Genomic DNA, 20,018 nt, shown 5'->3' with positions numbered 1-20,018 from the left:
AGAGCTCCATAGTAATCCATCTCATCCTCACTCCTTCTTTTTCCTCTTTCTTTTAGTCTTTCTCCAATAGATCCCCTAAGAGCTGCATTCAGATTCCCTTTTTCTCTGTTCTGCTTTCCAAACCCACTGCATGCCCTTGGTCCCAGAACAGGAGGGCTGCTGCTACTGCATGAGCTGTGTTCCTCCAACCATGGTTGATCTTGGAAATCCTCCTCCTCTTTACACATGCACACACATAGTAGGGAAGGCTCCACAGCACAGAGATGAAATATCTTAGTTTGCTACAGCCACAAAGGGAGCTCCACTGACTTCCACCTTTCAAAGCCAAGGAAATGGAACCCCCCTGAAGGGGCTTCTAGTGTGTTGGATAAAAGGTGAAATAATCTACATGGGTGAAACTCTCCCTACTGTGAGTGCAGGTTCTCCCTTGACATTCAGCCCTAGGTGCTGTAGCTCACTTTAGGAAAGAAAGAAAGAAGAGTGAGGGCAGTGAGTTTAGCACCTTTTGTGGACCCTAAAAGTCAGAAACTGTAATTTAAATATACACGTTCTGTATTTGTGTGTATACATACATAAATGAGTTTGTGCATTTATGATTGCGTTCATTTAAAATATTAGACTAAAGATATAAAACTAAGGTACTATCTGAAGCTTATATTATAATCATTAGGGCTCTCTATGGCTTTCTAAATATATTTCTTTATATAGGTGCATGTATTTTTACTGCTTTAGGTCTTCATCCTTCCCCCACTGACTTTAATGGGAACAAGATCAGGCTCTCTCTGCATTACTGTGTTCCTCTTTCCCTATATGAGCATTTCCTAAAATTCTCTATGTTAAGGTTAGTGGGCGATTTACTGCATCCTCTCATTATAACTGAAAGTCCCTCTACAGTAAATATTGTGTTAAGGCAGTAATATAGACATTTTTGAATAAAACATTTTAGTTATTTATTTAATCAGTGAATACATCTGATATCTGATATACTTTTTCTAGTACTATACATAGAAGTTCAGTTTAATTTGATTACATTGACCAGATTTACTGTCATTGTTTTCTGCAACGAAAACCAGGCTTTTTCTATACTAGAGAGGCAGCACACTGAGGAAAATGAAAATACAAATCTTTTCTGTTTGACTGTGAGAGTCCATTCCACCTCACCTATAAATGAGACATTAATGGTGAAACCAAGAGGATCTGTATTTTGTGTAAATGAAAGATAAGTATGTCAGGTTAATTAAGCTTTATGTTTTAGTTCTCAGAAATCCACTGCTTTCGCTTTTCTTTTATGGTCTGCCTGAGGTCAGGCTGAGCTTGAGTTATGCTGTTTTTAGGATACAATGCAGGACTTGTCTCTTCCAACATGACTTCTAAGAAAACAGCTGGCAGTTCCAATACTGTTATTCTGACATAACATCTTTGGGAGGAAAGGGTATCAGAGAGCTCTCCCTGTTTCAGAAGGCATCTATATTTTGTTTAATATTCATGTAGCTGGAGTATACAATCACGAGCACCTTAAATATGAACTATACATAAAAATAAATCATTGTTTTAATTCCTTCGATAACACTTTTTATAATCCTACAGACTGATCAGTCAAAATGCTAGTATAGAATCTTAATATCTTTGCAACACCACAGTTTCCCAACAAAAGCAAAATATCATTGACAAACTACAATCCTTGCACATCAAAAACTTCCAAAATATAGAGAGGGTTAGATAGTTTCAGTTCTGTAGCAGACTTTCATTAGACAGAAAATCAATCAAATCCCATGTCTTTGGCTAAAGAAGTATCCACTGGGTCAGTCATTTCACATGGTTCCTTCCTTGGTTATTCTGGCTGAAAACGGCTTCAGTCTTCATGCCACTAACTTGTGCATAATATGGACTGAATTCCAGAGCAAGTTATGTGACTAAATTCATCGTCAATCATCAGGATCAATAAAAGCCATAAATTAATTTAATGTGAAGAAGCTTGGTCAGTTGTGTATTCTTCACACTGTGATAGCAGCAACTTCTGTAGTTAGACACTTAACTCTTTTTTATACTGTTGAAGTAAAACCCCAAGGAGCCACTGTTGTGTTGTTTATCTGTGATCTCCCTCTCATAGCTCCGTCCATGTTTAAATCAGAAATCTTTGACAGTAGCTCAAGTTTCCAGATTTAAATGCACCTCCAGCAGCAGTGGAACCAATGTGGAAGAAAAAGAAAACCAAGAAGAAAGTTCAAGCATTTCTGCTGAGGTACATGATTTAATACTGCTAATGCTCTCCTGTCAGTAGAAATATTGGCATAAAAGCTTAGAAATGTATTGCAACAGGAGTAATGCCAGGGGAGAAAGTTTTGCAGTTCGAATTACAATAATCTCCATGAGCTGATAGGGGAAGGAGAAGACCCACAGAGACCTACTTGTTGCCCTGTTTTCTGCCTTGAAGTAATAACTACAAAACTAGAACCTGGAACTAAATGGGTTCTGGGCCACTGACACTTCTGAATCACCACTAGATGTTTAGCTTAGGTTTCTGCTGGAGGATCCTGTGAAACTAGGCTTAGCAGGAAGTACTGCCGACCAGGACCCGAATGACAGCCCCTCACAGCCTACTGATTGGCTGATGCTAGTATTTAAATCAGGAAGCCAGCATCAGGAGCTTTCTGAGCAACAATGCTGACTGCCTGCTTGCTTCTACTCGAGTCCCTGCTTGCTGTCAATCCTAGACTCCAGCTGGTTTGTCCTTGATTTTGCTATCTGATTGCTGTCTATAACCTGGTGGCTGACCCTGACTTCCTGATATCCTAATCCAGCCCAGCCCCAACTCTGCTATTTGCCTGCTACCTGCAAGTTGATGCCTGACCCTGACTTCCTGGCATTCTGACCCAGCCCATACCTGACCCCACTGCTCATATGGTGACTTAACTTTAGCAGCTGACCAGTACACACAGGCTATCCTCGGTTCGGCTCTGATACTCTGTGAGCAGCACCATAACACCTGGCTAAGGAGAAGGTGTGAACTTTCTGTTTCCCCTACTTCTGTTTCAGGGCCAACTAACAACAGGATGAGCAGACATTACGCATAACCAATATGCATGGTTGTGAGAAATTATAACACTCCTTCCTGCTTTGGGATGTGAATCCAGAATTTGGGCCTCAAATTACAGTCTGCAGCCAATCCTAGGATCTTGTTTTCATGGTATTTTAATCAATGAAGCTTGTATTGCCCCATTTACATTAAATTAAAGAACATATTACCTTGGTGTATCCATCATCTTGCCTTCTTGGTGTAAGAGCTGATATGATTGCATACTTCTTTAGCACTTAAATATGATAATGGACATCTAAGATACAAATTATATAGTTGCACCATGTGTAAGCAATGATTAATAATTAACAAGACAGATACCACTCTATAGTGGATTTATTTAGCATAACTTTACCTTTTTCTTAGCATTTTTTGTGTCTTTCTAAAATATCTCAGCAAAATTATTCAGTTTAATTTCACCCAAACCTTAGATCTGCTTTATGCTTTTTCCTTAAAACTCTCTCTATCTCTCCTCCCCACCCCACCTCCTACAGTATGATTCAGAGACTTCTGGAACAAGAAATTGAAACTAATGAAACCACATTGTCTGATGTACTTTTTCAGGCCAGGCCAGAATTTTCCACCCCATGAAGACATTTTCTGGAAGCCTTTTCAAATTCCTCAACCATCTTCTTCTCAAAGCCTCCATACAAGCAAGAAACCAAATGTGCTCCTGGGAAAAGGCAAACAGAAAGAGACTAATAAAAAAAAGTGTACATCACAGGCCACTGATCACAACAAAGTGAAGGGTTATGGCATCAGCACTATTTCTGAGATCATTTGAGTTAGTGTATGGATTATTTTTTCTACAAAACTGAGGGTTCCCTTTTTCTTCCTCACCCTTCTGCCCAACAGAGAAACAGACAAGCAACTAACCCTCCACCCTCATCCCACCACTGCTAAATACATTATACCAGGAGGTACAGTTTAAGAAAATAAATAACACCTATCTTGGAAGGCATTAGCAGTAAGAAATTATACATACAGATGTGTATGTGTAAAAGAATAACTTGAACTCCTTATCTGGCACCAAAGAACAGTCACCAGTGGGTTAAAATACAGCCACTATTTACAAGTAAACAGCAATGCTGCACAATTGTTGAGGAAGGAGCAAAAAACTGAACACAGAACTAGAACTACAGGTTTTAAAAAGGAGGCTGGATAGCCATCTGTCTTGAATGGGTTCAACACAACAAAGCCTACATCTTGGCAGGGGATTAGACTAGATGATCCTTGTGGTCCGATTTAGTCCTCTGATTCTATGATTCTATACGTGGAGTATTAGGGTAACAGAATGTGCAGGTGAGAGAGCTGCCTGGAAAATGGAAACCCTTTCCTGCCAAAAAAATCATGTTTTTTTCTGTTTGTTTTTTTAAATCAAACTGAGACAAAAAGTCAATACTGCAAAACTTTTCATAAAAAATGATTCCCAGAAAAATTCCATTTCCAAAAGAACTGAAATACAATTTTTCAGCTTGCCAGCTGCCCGCCTGAAAGGCTGATGTCAATTTCTCCCTGCCTGCAGCAAGTGAAATTGACAAGCATCTTACCAATGGGCTGCCAAGGCAAAGCACCTCAGACTCCCCATCTCCCAACCCCAGCCTACAGCTTGGCTTTGGCTCCCCAGATGCATGCGTGGAAGATTTTCTGCCTGCAGGCAGAGTATAAAATTTAAAATAGCCTTTCAAGTAGGCAGGAGGTATGATGGGACTGCCTACAATAGTATCTGGCCCATTGGTGACTGCCAGTAGCAAAAATCCCCAACGGCCAGAGATGGAGAGGGCTGAGTTACCACAGAGAATTCTTTCCCAGGTGTCTGCCTGGTGGGTCTTGCCCACATGTTCAGGGTCTGACTGATCACTATGTTTGGGGGATCGGGAAGGAATATCCCCCCAGGTCAGATTGACAGAGACCCTGGGAGGCTTTCGCCTTCCTCTGCACCATGGGACCTGGGACTATTCACCATTTAAACTAGTGTAAATGGTGCATTCTGTCTAACTTGAGTTGAAGACTTAAGTGACTCAGCCAGAGGTTATGGGTTTATTACAGGAGTGGGTGGGCGAGGTTCTGTGGCTTGCAATGTTCAGGAGGTCAGACTAGATGATCACAATGGTCATGTCTGACCTTAAAGTCTATGAGACTTCTATAGATGCTTCTTCTTCATTGACTAATTCTTCTTCAATCACAGTTCTCACCTACCATGCTCTCCTACTGCTTTTTTCATGTCCACCACAGGTCTCCTCCGTCATCTTTTTTTCCTCTTCCCCTCCACGACCCTTTTCCCACTGTCATGATCTCCTTCCCTTCCCTATAGGGCCTAATTCAATACTTCACCATTGACCTCTATGGGAGCAGAAGTTGGCCTCTTACGTGGACAAATCCACATCCTACTTCTGACTCCTCCTCTTCCCTCAACCTCAGTCCTTCTTCCATCCCCCCTTCCTCCTCCTCCCCCACTGTTTCCCATCACAACATCCCACTCTGGTCCATCCCTCTCTAACTTTATATTGTACTCCCCATTCTCGGTCCCTTCTTGTGGTACAAGGCAAAGACCTCATCACCATTCATAATATCCTCTCCATTGACCTCAAGATGATGGCAGAATACTTTTAATACTGAAAGCTCCACCCCAATACCTCCAAAACCTTTGTAACAGCCTTTCACCTAAATAACAAAGTCACCAATGAAACACTTAATATCACCTTTTGTAACCAATTGGTCCAAAATGAGCCCTATCCAAAGTACTTGGGTGTAACCCTGGACAGAAGCTTGGTTTTTAAAGCTCATCTAGAAGAGACATGCAAAAGGTAAAGCAAGAACTACTCTCCTCTGAAAACTCGTGGGCACACCATGGGATGCTGATGCACACACAATTCAATCAGTGACTTTAGTACCAGTATATGAAACTGCTGAATACTGTGCAATAGTCTGAGCAGGCAGCTCACATACCAAATCTCTGGATATGCAGCACAATTCTGTGATGAGAATTATAACCAGAATGTTAAAATAAACACCTGTTCAATGGTTGCCCGCTCTAGCACATATATCTCCATCCACAATCTGAAAAAACACAGACACAAATCCTGAGTACAATTGAACCATGGCCAGCCAGAACTTGCAAATTCATGAGGGCCTCCAGAATCTTCTGAAGACATGTCAGAAAGTCTTAAAGCCTTTTTCAGATCAAGCTAAAGCTCCTAAAGCATCTTCCTGTAGCCCTGAAGCACACTGGAAAGAATTGTGGGACAATGTTAATGACCAAAACAAACACTTGATTGCAAACCTCACAAAAGAACTTCCATTCTTTAACCTACTGGAATAATGGTCCACTCTGAACCATTTCCAAACAGCGCATGGCAGATGCTGTCATCTCTCACACCTTTGGAAGATGAGAGACAAAACACAATATAACAGTGGATACCAGCCATAAACTATGGACCACATTGTAAATGAGTGCCCAGTTTGAGCATATGCTGGTGGCATCTCAGACTTGCACCAAGCACTTCTGAAGCTATCCCCGGCTCACTGATCTGGACTTGGTTATTTGAAATAGTAGTCTCAACTGGGTGCTACCACAATATACATTTTTCTACTGCTAATAATGATAATGATAATAATAATAATAAACAAGCTGGAAGTTCAGTAGAGCTCCTGCTGTAAGTATCATCCCATGGCAATATGAAAATGATTTCATGCCTGAAGTGTACATGTGATAATAGTAAACATAATCATGCAAAACTAAGACACAGTAAAATTGGAATTTTAAAGACAAGTGATTTAGTGGTTTTCATGGCACCTCTGACTAATTTGTATCCAAAGATTTAAGTATTTAGCATTAACAAGTTTAAGGCATGCTGTTATCTCTCCTGCCAGTTTACATCACTAGGGAGATGTAAAATGAAAAATGTCTCACTTTCCCTGCACTGAACCAATTTGAGGTGTGGTGTTAATTGCAAAGACTGGAGAAAATCATTAATAATTACCCTTCATTAATTTTGTGATGAATGAAGACTGTTAGAAGGAATAGAATAAGGTCTAAGAGTAGCTAATCTGTTAATATATTCCTTTTAACATTGTTACTAGAAGAGAAATGGATTAAAGGGGTCAATAACTAACCATGGTTTTATTTGGGGGAAAGGGGAGAAGTAGCAGCCCCGCAACGCTGTTTGCGAATTTTCTGCTGAAAGATTTTCTTGATGAAATATTTTCCATCAGTAACTTTTGATTTTGCCAAAATGTTAATTGCCCATCAGGAACATGGAAATTACATATTTTGTTTGGAGTTAGGTCAAATAGAATCTAAATATTTTGGTTTGCCAAAAGGAATAGAAACATTTCTTTTCGAGTCAGCTCTACATTAATCTGTGCCCACCTGAGCTACTGTGGTACCTTGGAGGAGTTGTAGTTAGGGTGACTCATTCTCCAATATGGGCTGGCTCTCTGGCTGGACTACATCACCCATCATGCACTATGATCTCCCGTCTGGTTTAACTGCTAGGATGCATTATCAGAGATTTAGTCTGGCCAGAGATCCCAGCAAACATAGGAGAAAGGAAACATGAGACACCACAGAAACTTAAGCAGTTCAGCTGAAATTCAGTTTGACAAACAAAATGAAATGTTTGATTTGTGAATATCAAAATGTTTTTATCAAAAATATTAAAACAAAATGTATTTGAAAATGTAGAATATCCAAAAGTATCTAATACATTTCAATTGGTATTTTATTAACAATGTAATTAAAACTAAGATTAATCATAATTAATTTGCTTAATTGTGATTATTTTTTTTTAGTTAATCACATGAGTTAACTGTGATTAATCAACAGCCCTAATTCCAAACTTTGTTCTTCAAAGTTTTTCATGAAGATGGTCTTCTGGTGTTAAGAATAAGCTCATCAACTGACAGACCAAGCCTGTTTATAAGGGCCAGCAGCTCCAACAGTAAGAATGAGATAGTAACCAGTAAGCACTAAACCATCCCTTATTACTGGAACCTTTTGCTGACACCTCAGCAAAGTGAACTCAGATAACGGAATTGATGCCACTTACTAAAATTGCCTATGAATTATTGAAGATAAAAGGTAGCATTTAAAGCCCTATGGGGCAGATTTACAAAAGTATTTAGGAGCCCAAAGTTGCAGATAGGTGCTTAGTGGGATTCACAAATGCACCTAAGTAGATCTGGCATCTAATCAGTTTGAAAGCTAATCCTTGGAAGTGAATGAGAATTATGCACCTACCCTACTTAGGCTCTTTTGTAAATCCCACCAGATGCCTATATCTGAGTCTTTAGGTGCCTAAATACCTTTGCAAATCTGATCCTATTTTCCAAAGCACATTACTAGAGCCTCTCTATCACCTTGCTTCTTTCTGCCTAAGACTATAGGCCCAATATAATCACCTTTTACCAATATAGGTGGTCACCCAAATTGGTAAGGGGTTCTGTCACCACTTGTCCTTTAACTTCAGGGTGCCTTGGTGCCATGCAGTTATGGTTGAGATCACTGACACCAGTAGGCAGTCGCCCACAAGCATAAGGTCTGACCCTGACTCTCCCCAATCTACTTACTCCTTGTAGAGTGACACCAACAGTCCTCTCAGTCTTCAATGTCCCCAGATCTGTCCTACACAAGTTCTTAACCACCAGACACTCAGAGCATTCTCATCCGGTTCATCACCCTGGAAGGCACGGAAGCAGTTCCCTGGTTATCAGGTCCCTTTTCCCTCCAAACTCCCCAGTTTCCACACCAGAAACTTGCTTGAGGCAAACATAAACAAAATGTGTAGTTAATAGGAAAACCACAGATTCAAAGATGAAATGGTATGGGAAAGTAAACAGATACAAGTTACACAGAAAACAGAGACAAGTTGCCTTTGGAACTGCTCCATGTCCTGCTGTGAAGCAGAGCTGAAGTTTATGAGCACAGTTTTCTGCACAAATACATACATTCATAGCCAAGGTCCCTAGACATAGCTCATAATGGCTATCAAGTTCAGAACAATACAAGTTTTCATAAAAGACGTTACTAGGTATATCTATGTAATACAGCGATAGTATACCATCAGATGATTTCACTGTTTATTCTTAGGGCTTAAACCTTCTGTTTTCCCATTGCAGTGTCTGAATACTGATTGTCACATCAAGCTACACAGGACTCCCATGATGGCAGAGAACCAGTGTGCCATCTCTATACTACTGCCGACCAGTATCCATCATAGGGGTCTGGCTAGACAGCAGTAGCATGACCAGAACACCACTGAACTCCAGCTATTCCTGGCTACAATATTAGCTCCTCAGCCAGCACCAGACTCAGGGATCTATGAAGTCACTTTCTCTCCCTTTCTCTCAGGTCTTGCACTTAGTAGCATTAAGCTAGACCTAAGATAAGAGAACTCTACCTTGAATCATACAGTAACTCATGAAATGCATTCAGGGATAATCACCATGTCCTCTTACAGCAACACTTTACAGAATAGACTTTTTGTGAGACAGTTTTCTGTCATTTTGGCTTTTGTAGTCTGTTATTTCTCATGAGATTGGTCACCTGCATTTGAGGTGGAGAGAAAAGCCTGGATGACAAAGTTAATTTGATCTTTCACTGTTTCAAGGGTGACACTATGGTGAAGCAATTTAGGCTCTATTTCTGCGGACTAACACACGTGCTTAATTTTATGCATCATGAGTGCTCCCATTGAAAGCAGCGTGACTACTCCATATTGTGTTCAATTAAGCAGGTGGGCAAGTCCTGGCAGGATTGGAGCCTACATTTGTAGCTTACATACAAAGGAGTGACACTGAACTCCCGTACAGTAGTGCATCGGCCTTTATCTATTTTAATGACAATATTCCCTCTGCTGTTATCAAGGTAGCTGAGCACAAGAGGAGGTAATTTTAAACTTACCAACTGGAAAAGTCTGACAAATGTTTGACTAGTTGGACCTTCCTACAAAAAAAGAGGGGACCAGAGCCAGGGTTTGTGGATTATCTATTATGTATATAGGGAATAGCCTTCAGCCAAGATTCACTTTTTCTCCACTAGCCTCCAGATACCATGGCAACTTAAGACAGCCTATTGTCTCTGAAAAGTTTATACACATGGAAGTTTTATTAAGTATAGCCTTAAGCTTTCCTGCTAGCATTCCAAACAGTTGGCTTTGCTGTAGACTTTAGTAGAATCTATTTTTATTCTATGTTTCTCTTATAGGGTTTTAGATTTGTGAACAGGATAGAATAAATGCTATATCCAGAATACCACTGGACTGTGCTGTGCTCCATGGGAGCTCACTCATGGTGCATCTCTGGAATTCAAGTAGCAAACATGTCTTCAACACAGTTGAATCACCCGGTCCTCATTAGCTAGGGGAAGCAGGAGAGTGTTTGAATCACAATCACAGTACTAGACAAGCCAGGAGTAAACCAGGATGCCCATTAATGGGTTCAGGCTGAATTACTAAATGGACACAGAGGTGGAGACATCTGGGAAGAAAGTCTGTGACAAACAAACACTTAAAGAAATGTAATAAACCTGCCTATTTGTACTTAGTTTTTACAGGTTCGATATCAAGAGAACTGAAGAGAGAAACTCTGGTTTTCTTGTTCCAACCTTACATATGTTAGGCTTCCATACAAAGAACAATACTTGTGGTTTCAGTGTGGGTTACTTCTGGAATTAAGGAAAGCCAACCAAATGAACAACAAATATAAAATATCTACATGAGCTAATATAGTGTTTCACTCTCATTCTGTGTGATCCTTCACCTTGAAACTTCACACAGTCTCACCCTGACCCCACACCTGAGAGAAAGGCAAACTTCTAACACACAAAAGTGTAGTGCCCTGCAAACAGAATACCAAAATGTATTTCAGAACAGCAGCACTGTGCTAGAACTTGACCATTATTAAGTAGGGAGAATATATACCGTATATTCCCACAATGAGAACAAGCACCTGTGGGAACATTTGTTCAGGATTGAGTGAGATTCAGCTATGGTGAGTCTTTACTATTCAGTTAAACATTATGTTTAGCCTGCCTTTCCCTCTTTAGCATGGTGTGAAAATCATTTTTATACAATGTTTTCCTAGGAATGATAATGACCCCTATATATCTGCAACATGCAGTACAGATATATTTTCCACAACACCTCCATTGTAAACTGAGCCTTTGAAGTCCATCTTCTTTCTATATTCATAAAAATGGATTTGTTTATTTTAACAAAAAGCAGCTTCTTTGTTTGTTTTGTTTTTGTGAACTTCAAATGAAAGAAAATTTTATTTCTATAACTGATAGTTTATTTTTTTATGCATGCTATATTTTTCTTTAAAGAAGGTCTATTTTTAGACCTAAATCAGCAAATACATTAGGAAATCATTCAATTTAGTTTCAGGAGGCAGAAAAGAGAAGTAGAACTATCAACTCATATTAGAGTTATTTGCAAATTCCTTCTTAGACCATTTAGATTGTACTTAGTCCTCCTCCAAGCCTTCATGCTCTAGTTATATGAATCCCTCTGAACATTTACAGTTTGTGAGGGCTTTCCTTAGCAAATTTCTTTACACTGTGCTCCTTCCCATTAGATTCCAGGGGCTAGTGAATGCTCATTCTCTCTTATGAAGTCCAAGACTAGAGGATGCAGCTTACCCCCTACACACACTACTACCACCACAAGAGAAAAGTGAAGTAATTACTAATCGTGAAATTGTAGTATATTCCCAATATCCCTGTAAGGTAGAGAAATATTATTATTCCCACTTTCTAGTTGGGAAACTGAGACACAGAGCAATTGAGTGACTTGCTCAAGGTCACATAGGAACTATACAACTAATATATAGCCAAGCCAGGAATGGAACCTCAGTGGTCTCCCAAGTCCCAGTTCAGGGTCCAGATTTTAAGATCATCCTTCCTACTTGTTTCCAGGTCTGGACTGTTACATCTAGTTCTGCTCCCCACATTATAAGGAATATTTTGAAAAATTCAAAAAGAGCAACTAAAATTCAGTAAAAATATCAGGCATGCATAACACCCACAGAGAAAATAAGAGGAAAGTACAGTTGATACAGTCTAGGAAAAGACCATTAGAGTTGGAGGAACATAATACCCATCTAAACACCTCCCAGAGCACATCACCAAAAAAAGGGAATTACTTACATTAGCTGAAAGTAGTAAAACAGGGATCAAAAGTTGAACTCAGAAAAGTTCATGCTCAGCATTAGGAAAAATGACTTTGTAGTGACCATGATAAGTCATTGGCAGTTCACATTGCCAATGAAGGTAGTTATGGTCCCATCACAGTAAACAATTTAGGGAGATAACCTTCATGATGGGAGGGAGGAGGATCCCCTCTCTCATGTAAAGGAAAGGAAATCAAAAGAGGTTGGGCTTTAATTCATTTGCAATACCTACAATATGCAATGGACCTTAATCATCCTTAGCATAACTTCATTGATATCAAGGACGAGTCTGACCCATTGTGCCTACAAAGGCTGTGTTTTTCTGGCCACTGTGCTAATGGTTGGCGATATTGTAGACCAGCTGTTTGGCACTTATTGCAGGACTTGGGATTCATAACAGAGACCTGATCATTTGTATTCACATGTGTAAAATCATTTTGGATAGTCATGACATAGCTCTGTTGCTTTTACTGTTTCAGTGCTCCTCCTCCTGCTGGGAAGAGCGCCAATGTTCCTAGGCAAGCTGGATAAGAAAGGGCAGCAAGCATATTTAGGAAACTGACCAGGGAAAAGGCATTTTACTTTATTTACTGTTAGTGATGAAAAGCAACAAGGAAATGAAATATATCCAGTGCCATGAGCACGGGAAAGATGGCACCGTGGGAATGGAATTAGGCAGCAAGCAAGGAAAGGTTTCCAGGCTGCTGCCTTTCATATTATGTATTGCTTTTCAAAGCAGACCCATGGGGGGGAAATACTTTGAGTCATTCTGCTGCTATTCGTCAGCTTCCTGGAAAATAGCTCCTGGAAATCTGCCATTCCTCCCCCAACAAAATAGAGCCACTGGATTTAATGCTTAGATAAAACATTATAAATAGATCAGCTAGATAGCCTTATACTTAAATTAGAGTCCCATAATCCCTTTAAGAAAAGAGGATAAAGAGCCTGATTCTGATCTCTGACCAGTGTAAATAAATGATGTTACAATCTCAAAAACAAGCCCCTGGAAGTCAAATATGCCCATATAGGGCATATTTTCTTTATGGCATGCAGATCATCCCATGGAAAATGAGAATAATCTACTTAGTACTCTCTATGTATCTTCGTTCATTCTGACTCCCATAATTAGGGGTCTACCAAATTCATGGCCTTGAAAATCAAGCCATGGACCATGAAATCTGGTCTCTGGCTACCCAACTCTGAAGGCAGAGCAGAGAGCGGCAGCTGTTGATCGGGCACCACACTCAGCATCAGTGGAGAAGTAAGGGTGGCATGGTTGACAATTTCCAAGCAGACAGCAAAAAGAAAAGCTAAGTTGGAAAAAGAGAAAATTATAAGCAAGTTATCCAAATTTAATAACTATTGTTCTTCTAGTACTGATTCAGAATCATCTTCCAAAGATGCTGGACCATCTTTCTCAGAAAATGATAATCATATGAAGTTGTATACATGAACTTTTTTCTTCAGGAGAGGGCAGAAGAAAAGGCAAATGTTCATGAAATCCAGGATGAAGTGAAATTGCAAGCCCAATAGCAATAGCAAGTATTTTTAATGAATTTGCAGACTCTGGGATTGTATCATTTGACAGGAGAATTGCTAATATAGTACCTATATAAGTGATCTGGGAAACTACAGGCCCCTTAATTTGACCTCAATTGTATGCAAGGTCTCTGAACAAATTTTCAAAGAGAGAGTAATAAAACACATAGAAGTTAATTATAATTGAGATAAAATACAACATGATTTTACAAAAGGTAGATCATGCCAGACCAAGCTGGTCTCTTTCTTAGAGAAGATAACAGGTTTTCTAGACAAAGGAAGTGCTGTAGATCTAACCTACCTGGATTTCAATACAGCATTTGATTCAGTTTATGGGAAATTTTTTAGTTAAATTGGAGAAGATGGGATTAATACAATAGTCTAAAGACGGGTAAGGAACTGATTAAAGGGGAGAATATGACAGGCCATACAGAAGGTAAACTGTCAGGCTGGAAAGAGGTTACTAGTGGAGTTCCTCAAGAATCAGTCTTGGGACCCATCTTATTTGACATTTTCATTAATGACCTGAACACAAAAAATGACAGTGTGCTAATAAAAATTGTGGTAAACACAAGTGGGAGGTATTGCCAATAGCAGAGGACTGGAATATTACAAAAGAAGATCTGAACAACCTTGAAAACTGGAGTAATAAATTGGAATGAAATTTAATAGTGCAAAGTCATAAATTTAGGGACTAACAAGAGTTTTAGCTGTAAGTTAGGAATTTAAAAGTTGGAAGCAATAGAGATGGAGAAAGATTCAGGTACATTAGTCAAGGTATTTCCAGTAGAGTTAGGGAAATATTATTACTATTGTACAAGGTATTGATGACGCTTCAGCTGGAACAATGTGTACAATTCTCGTCTCCCATCTTTAAGAAAGATGCATTCAAACAAGAATTGGTACAGAAAAGGGCTACTAGGATGATCAGAGGAACGGAGAATCTGCATTACAAGAGGTGGCTTAAGGAGCTTGGCTTGATTAACCTAACAAAATGACTGTGGCGGCTGAAAGGCTATATGATTACTCTCTATAAATACATCAGAAGGATAAACACAGGGTGGGAAAGAAGTTATTTGAGGACCAATATTGGCACAAGAACAAATGGATATAAACTGGCCATCAACAAGTTTAAGCTTGAAATTAAATGAAGGTTTCTAACCACCAAAGGAGTGAAGTTCTGGAACAGCCTTCCAAGGGGAGAAGTGGGGGCAAAAAACCTAACTTGTTTCAAAACTGAGATTGAAATTTTTATGAAGGCAATAGCGTGATGAGAATGGGGAGGGCTCTGAGTTACTACAGATAATTCTTTCCATGTGTCTGTGTGTTGGGTTTCCTCCATATGCTCAAGGTTTAACTGATCACCATAATTGGGGTGAAGAAGGAATTTTCCCCCAGGTCAGATTGGCAGAGACCCTGGGAAGGCGGGGGATTCACCTTCCTCTGCAGTTTGGGGCATGGGTCATTTGCTGCTTTGAACTAGAGTAAATGGTGGATTCTCTGTAACTTGAATTCTTTAAATCAAGAGTTGAGGATTTCAGTAACTCAGCCAGAGGTTATGGGCTTATTGCAGAGTGGATGGATGAAGTTTGGTTGCCTGCAATGTGCAAGAGATCAGACTAGATGATCATGATCCCTTCTGGTCTTAAAGATTATGAGTCTAAAATTTATGAATCTAGACAGGTTTGACAGAACTACTGTATAGCTTCAAAAGCCAGGTCTGGATTTTGTCATTGCTGTTAATTTGCTGTCACAAGCTTACGGTCTCATTTTAACAATCTTGAGGACCAAGCAAAACAATTGGAAGTGATGTTGCTGAGTCCTACCATGTACTGTAAATCAAAAAATTCCAGATGGTAAAATTGGACACTACACTTGGAGGAAGAAGAAAATTTGAGGTTGAGTTATTTCATATTAGCCTCAACAAGCTCAGTTAGGAACTAAAAAGAAGAGTGAATGTTATGCTGAGCTATCCACAAGGTCTGGCTTTCTTACATCTCTTGATCAAGTATGAAGTGAAGAGAGGATGAAAATGTGTGTTCAGGTATTGCTCATTGCTTACCTGAATGATCTAGAGTCTGAGTTATTCTCCGAAATGTATCAATTTTCAGCAGTTATAAGATATTAACCATGCAGGATAAGAGTGCTACTAGAATCATCTGATAATCACATGACAAAGATCTGAGAAATATTTTTCTGAATATTTTCATTGCATTGAGGCTGTATTGGTCTGTGCCCATTGCCAACTGTGAAGCAGAGCAATTGTTCTCTAAGCTTGTCTTAATAAAAAAATCATTTTTGGTCAAAAATGGTAGAAACAGAGCTTAATGCTCTTGCAGGCATGTCAACTGAACATGATTTACTTCACACACTGTCTTTTGAGGATACAATCACTGAACTGCAGCACGTAAAGCTCGCAACTTACCAGTTTAAATATGCAACATTTCATTTGACTCTTAATAGTTTATGTTTATGAAGGTGGTATGTAACCTCTTCATTGTCTTTGATTTGCTTTTCATGCTTAGTCAGTAATATACATGACAATGTTGATTGTCATTAACTGGGTACTTTTTTGCTTTCATTAATACCATGTTTGCAAAAAAGGCAGATTCCCCCCAAAATTGACCCTGGCCTCCTTTCTTGTTAATCAGGCCTCAAAGAGTGAAATGCAACTACCGCCTGGGTAGAGATTAGCCACCCATCAATGACTGAGATTTTTGGAGGAAAAGTGAGAATTGATTCAATTTACTGAAAGTAAAGGGGGATGAGCAGGTTAGTATTAAGCAGTAATGTATTTATGGCGGTGCATAATTTTAAACTCATGAGGCATTCCATTGATCTAAGTTCCAGGTTCTAAACTGAAAAGACCAAAATCATTTTTATTGGTGATATAAATCAGCTAGCATCAGTAAAAATCCCTTCTCCCAGCATCCTTGGATCCAGACCTGTGAAGAGGAGATACTCGAGGGGTGGGCCTCCCCCTACTATTTGACCTGAAGAAAGGAAACTTCAGGGATGAGCCAGCCAGAGACTGAAATGGGCAGAGCAGAAGCAATTTAAGCAGGAATTGCTGGACCTGGATTATGTCCGAATATTTTCTACAGTGTTGACGTTACATTCTCTGTACTGTGCTGAATAGCTCTTTGCTCCAACCTCATCTCTTCCAGTATCCCTGCTTCAACATCACTACAAATCTGCCCTTCATTATCCCTTCATGACTTCTTGATAATTCTTTGTTTCTTGTGCATTGGAAAGCCCCTGCTCTTGATTAAATACATTGAATCAAATAAAGGAAGAAAGTGAGAGTTAGAACTGATCAAATTAAGCAATATAGGGCCAGTATTATTATTGTGATATAGGCCCTACTCTCTTCACAACTTGTTCATTATGTGATCCTGATCTCTGCTAATATATTTGTTCTTTGAACAAACAATGTCCAGCCCATGGGTTCTTTGCAGACTATTTACTATTGGTGGTGATATAAGTCACATGGTATTGTTGCTACTACCTGACAGGATGACTGATTTTAAAAAAAGAGAGAATAATGTATGGCAAATAGTGCATGATCAATACCACTTTTCCAGTCTGAATTTTTAAATGAATAGCTTATTTATGCACTTTTTATGAGCCACAGATATTTCATAAATACCTAGAGGTTGTCAAAATGCTTGTGACCTGTAAATAACATGGTTTCATGACCAGCAAAGCAGCCAAGCTGTCTTATGATTTTTTCACACATTTATTAAAGAATCTGTCTTCTGTCATTGCACCAGGTCTAGCAACTTTATTTTTTACCAGAAACATTTTTTTAAGATTACTAGTCTTTAGTTGTCTATTAGTGATAATTTTTTCTTTCCTGAAGTTGTGGCTGAGCATATCTGAGGACAATGTCATTGCTAAAAAAGAAGAGGACCTATAGATAAGTAGGCATCTTCTTGCTTCCACTGAACTCTTCAGTGGGAGCAGGAGCAGCCCTCAAATTTCTAATACACTCCATATATCATGTATTTATTCAAGTCCCATAACTTTGATGCCTATTAAAAGAAGATCTGGAGACATGAATTTTTTTTATAAAAAGAGCTATATAGATCTATATTAATATTATACTGTATGTTGCAGCTTATTTCTAAAGCCTGGTCTACACTAGAAAAGGTTTGTCTGTATAACTATACTGGCAAACCCTCCTGGCAAGCTTATGCTAGAAAAACAGTGCTGTTGTCAGGTAGGAGGTTTATGGCTTTTATTAGTTATTGTTAATTGGTATTCATTATTTCAAAGTATCCAAATCTGGCCTCACAGTAAAAAATAAGACACAGTCTATGCCCTGTAATTTCAAAAAACAGACATGAAACAACAAAGGGTATAATAAAAAAAAATCGTGAGCAGGTACGGGAGGACAGAAGTGATACATCCCAAAGCTTATGATCAGATTTGAAATAGGTCAGCTTACTTTTGAATTTTAAGATGGATTTGTGTGTGCGTGTGTGTGTATGTGCGCATGTGTATGTGAGACAGAGTGCAAGTGCACAAGCTTGTGTAAGTGTAAGAATAAGATAGACATTCATCAAGAAGGATGACAGAAGTCATATTTAATGTAATTAATGGTGTCACCTACAATCCAGTTTACCCATGGAAATTTGAGAGGTTGCTAGCCTGCCCCCCACAAAAAAGGAGCTATCCGCTAGGTAGTTTCCTCTTAATTTCTAAAGTATGTGACCAAATTCTGTTATGCAATTTTCCTTTTCTGTACAGCTATTCTAAGAAACCTTTTTTTCTTTTATATTGCACCGAATCCCATTTTAATGCATGTTGATTTTCCTATATGCTACATTTGTATACCTTAAACTGAAACGTAAATGATTAAAAGACAGTTTACACTATAGCAATTGACAGCAATTTAGCATTTTTTCTGAAGAATGCATTCAGTGACTCCCTCTGCCCAAATGATCAGAGATACAAACACCTTACTGAGGTTTCATTGTTGTAGACAAAATAAAAGAAACATAAAAGCAAGACCAAGGTATCCTGTGAGAAAATAAGGAGTTCAAAAAAAAGGTCACAGTTAGTTACCATAACAAAGTTCTCAAGTCAGTCAGTGCTTTGCAGTATTTTGCTTTTTGATATTACAAAGAGGAGGGACAAGGTAGGGACATAACATTATTTTCAATTGAATCCTTTTAAAATGATCTTATAGAGCCATAGCTCCCGAATACATTAAACCCAATCATAGCGCTTTTTTGAAACACTGAAATATTCATAAAAAATCGGCTCCTTATTATTTAGATTATTAGGAGACATGGCTATTGTTCCAGATTCTCTCACTGACTTGTTGTGTGACGTTGGCAAGTCAGATAGCAGCTTTGTGCCCCAGTCTCCCCAGGTATGAAATAGAAATAATAACAACAAAATTTGTAAAAATTCTGTGGGACCTTTGGCTGAAAGATACTAAGGGTCTGATCCTGCACAGTCCTGAGCAATTTGGCCCCAATCCTGCCAAGTGACTGAGTATCTGAAGAGGGCCACTAAATTCAATGAGACTATTCTTGTACTTACAGAGGTTTGAGGGCTTGAAGCCCAAATGGTCAGCACCTTACTGGATCAGGCCCTAAATAAGTGTAGTGTGTTAATTATGAAATCATTATAATTAATTTTGTTAGAGATGAGCAAAAAAAATAAAAACTCAAACCCCAAAGCATTGCAACAAAAAATTTATCCAGCTAACATTTCCTTTCTTTCTGCTCTGGGAATATCCATGAGAAGATTCCAGTTTGCTCAGATTCTCTTTTATTCTAGTGAGAATTTCCAAAGGCTACTACTGAACATCCTTAGGTTCCTTTGGAAATCCCATTTTAAATAAATATTTTTTGAATAGTTTAGGCTCCAGAGTCATCATGAATATTCTAAGTACAGCTGTGTTATTTAGTGTGACTAGTCACCTATGTCACTGAGATATTGTTTCTGTTCTCTGATATGATAAGAATGTAGCACGTCCAGAAAAAAAAATTAAAATTTAAAATTCAGTTTTTATGCATGTGACTTTGAAATTTGCTTCCTGAATACATTTTTGCCAATAAAATCCAGCTGTTCAAAGGTTTAAAAAGAGTGACCAGAAAATTTCTCTAAACATTCAATATAATAGTCATGAAAATGTATTTTTATATTAGGCCAGTTCTTAATATTATGACAGAAAGATGTTCTTATAAAATGAAGGTAAGGATGGTTCTTTTTTTTC

This window comes from Gopherus evgoodei, chromosome 4 (genome assembly GCF_007399415.2).
Source record: "Gopherus evgoodei ecotype Sinaloan lineage chromosome 4, rGopEvg1_v1.p, whole genome shotgun sequence".
In the NCBI taxonomy this organism is placed as follows: Eukaryota; Metazoa; Chordata; order Testudines; family Testudinidae; genus Gopherus; species Gopherus evgoodei.
The sequence above is the reverse complement of the archived record's forward strand: the minus strand, read 5'-3'. Positions refer to the sequence as shown.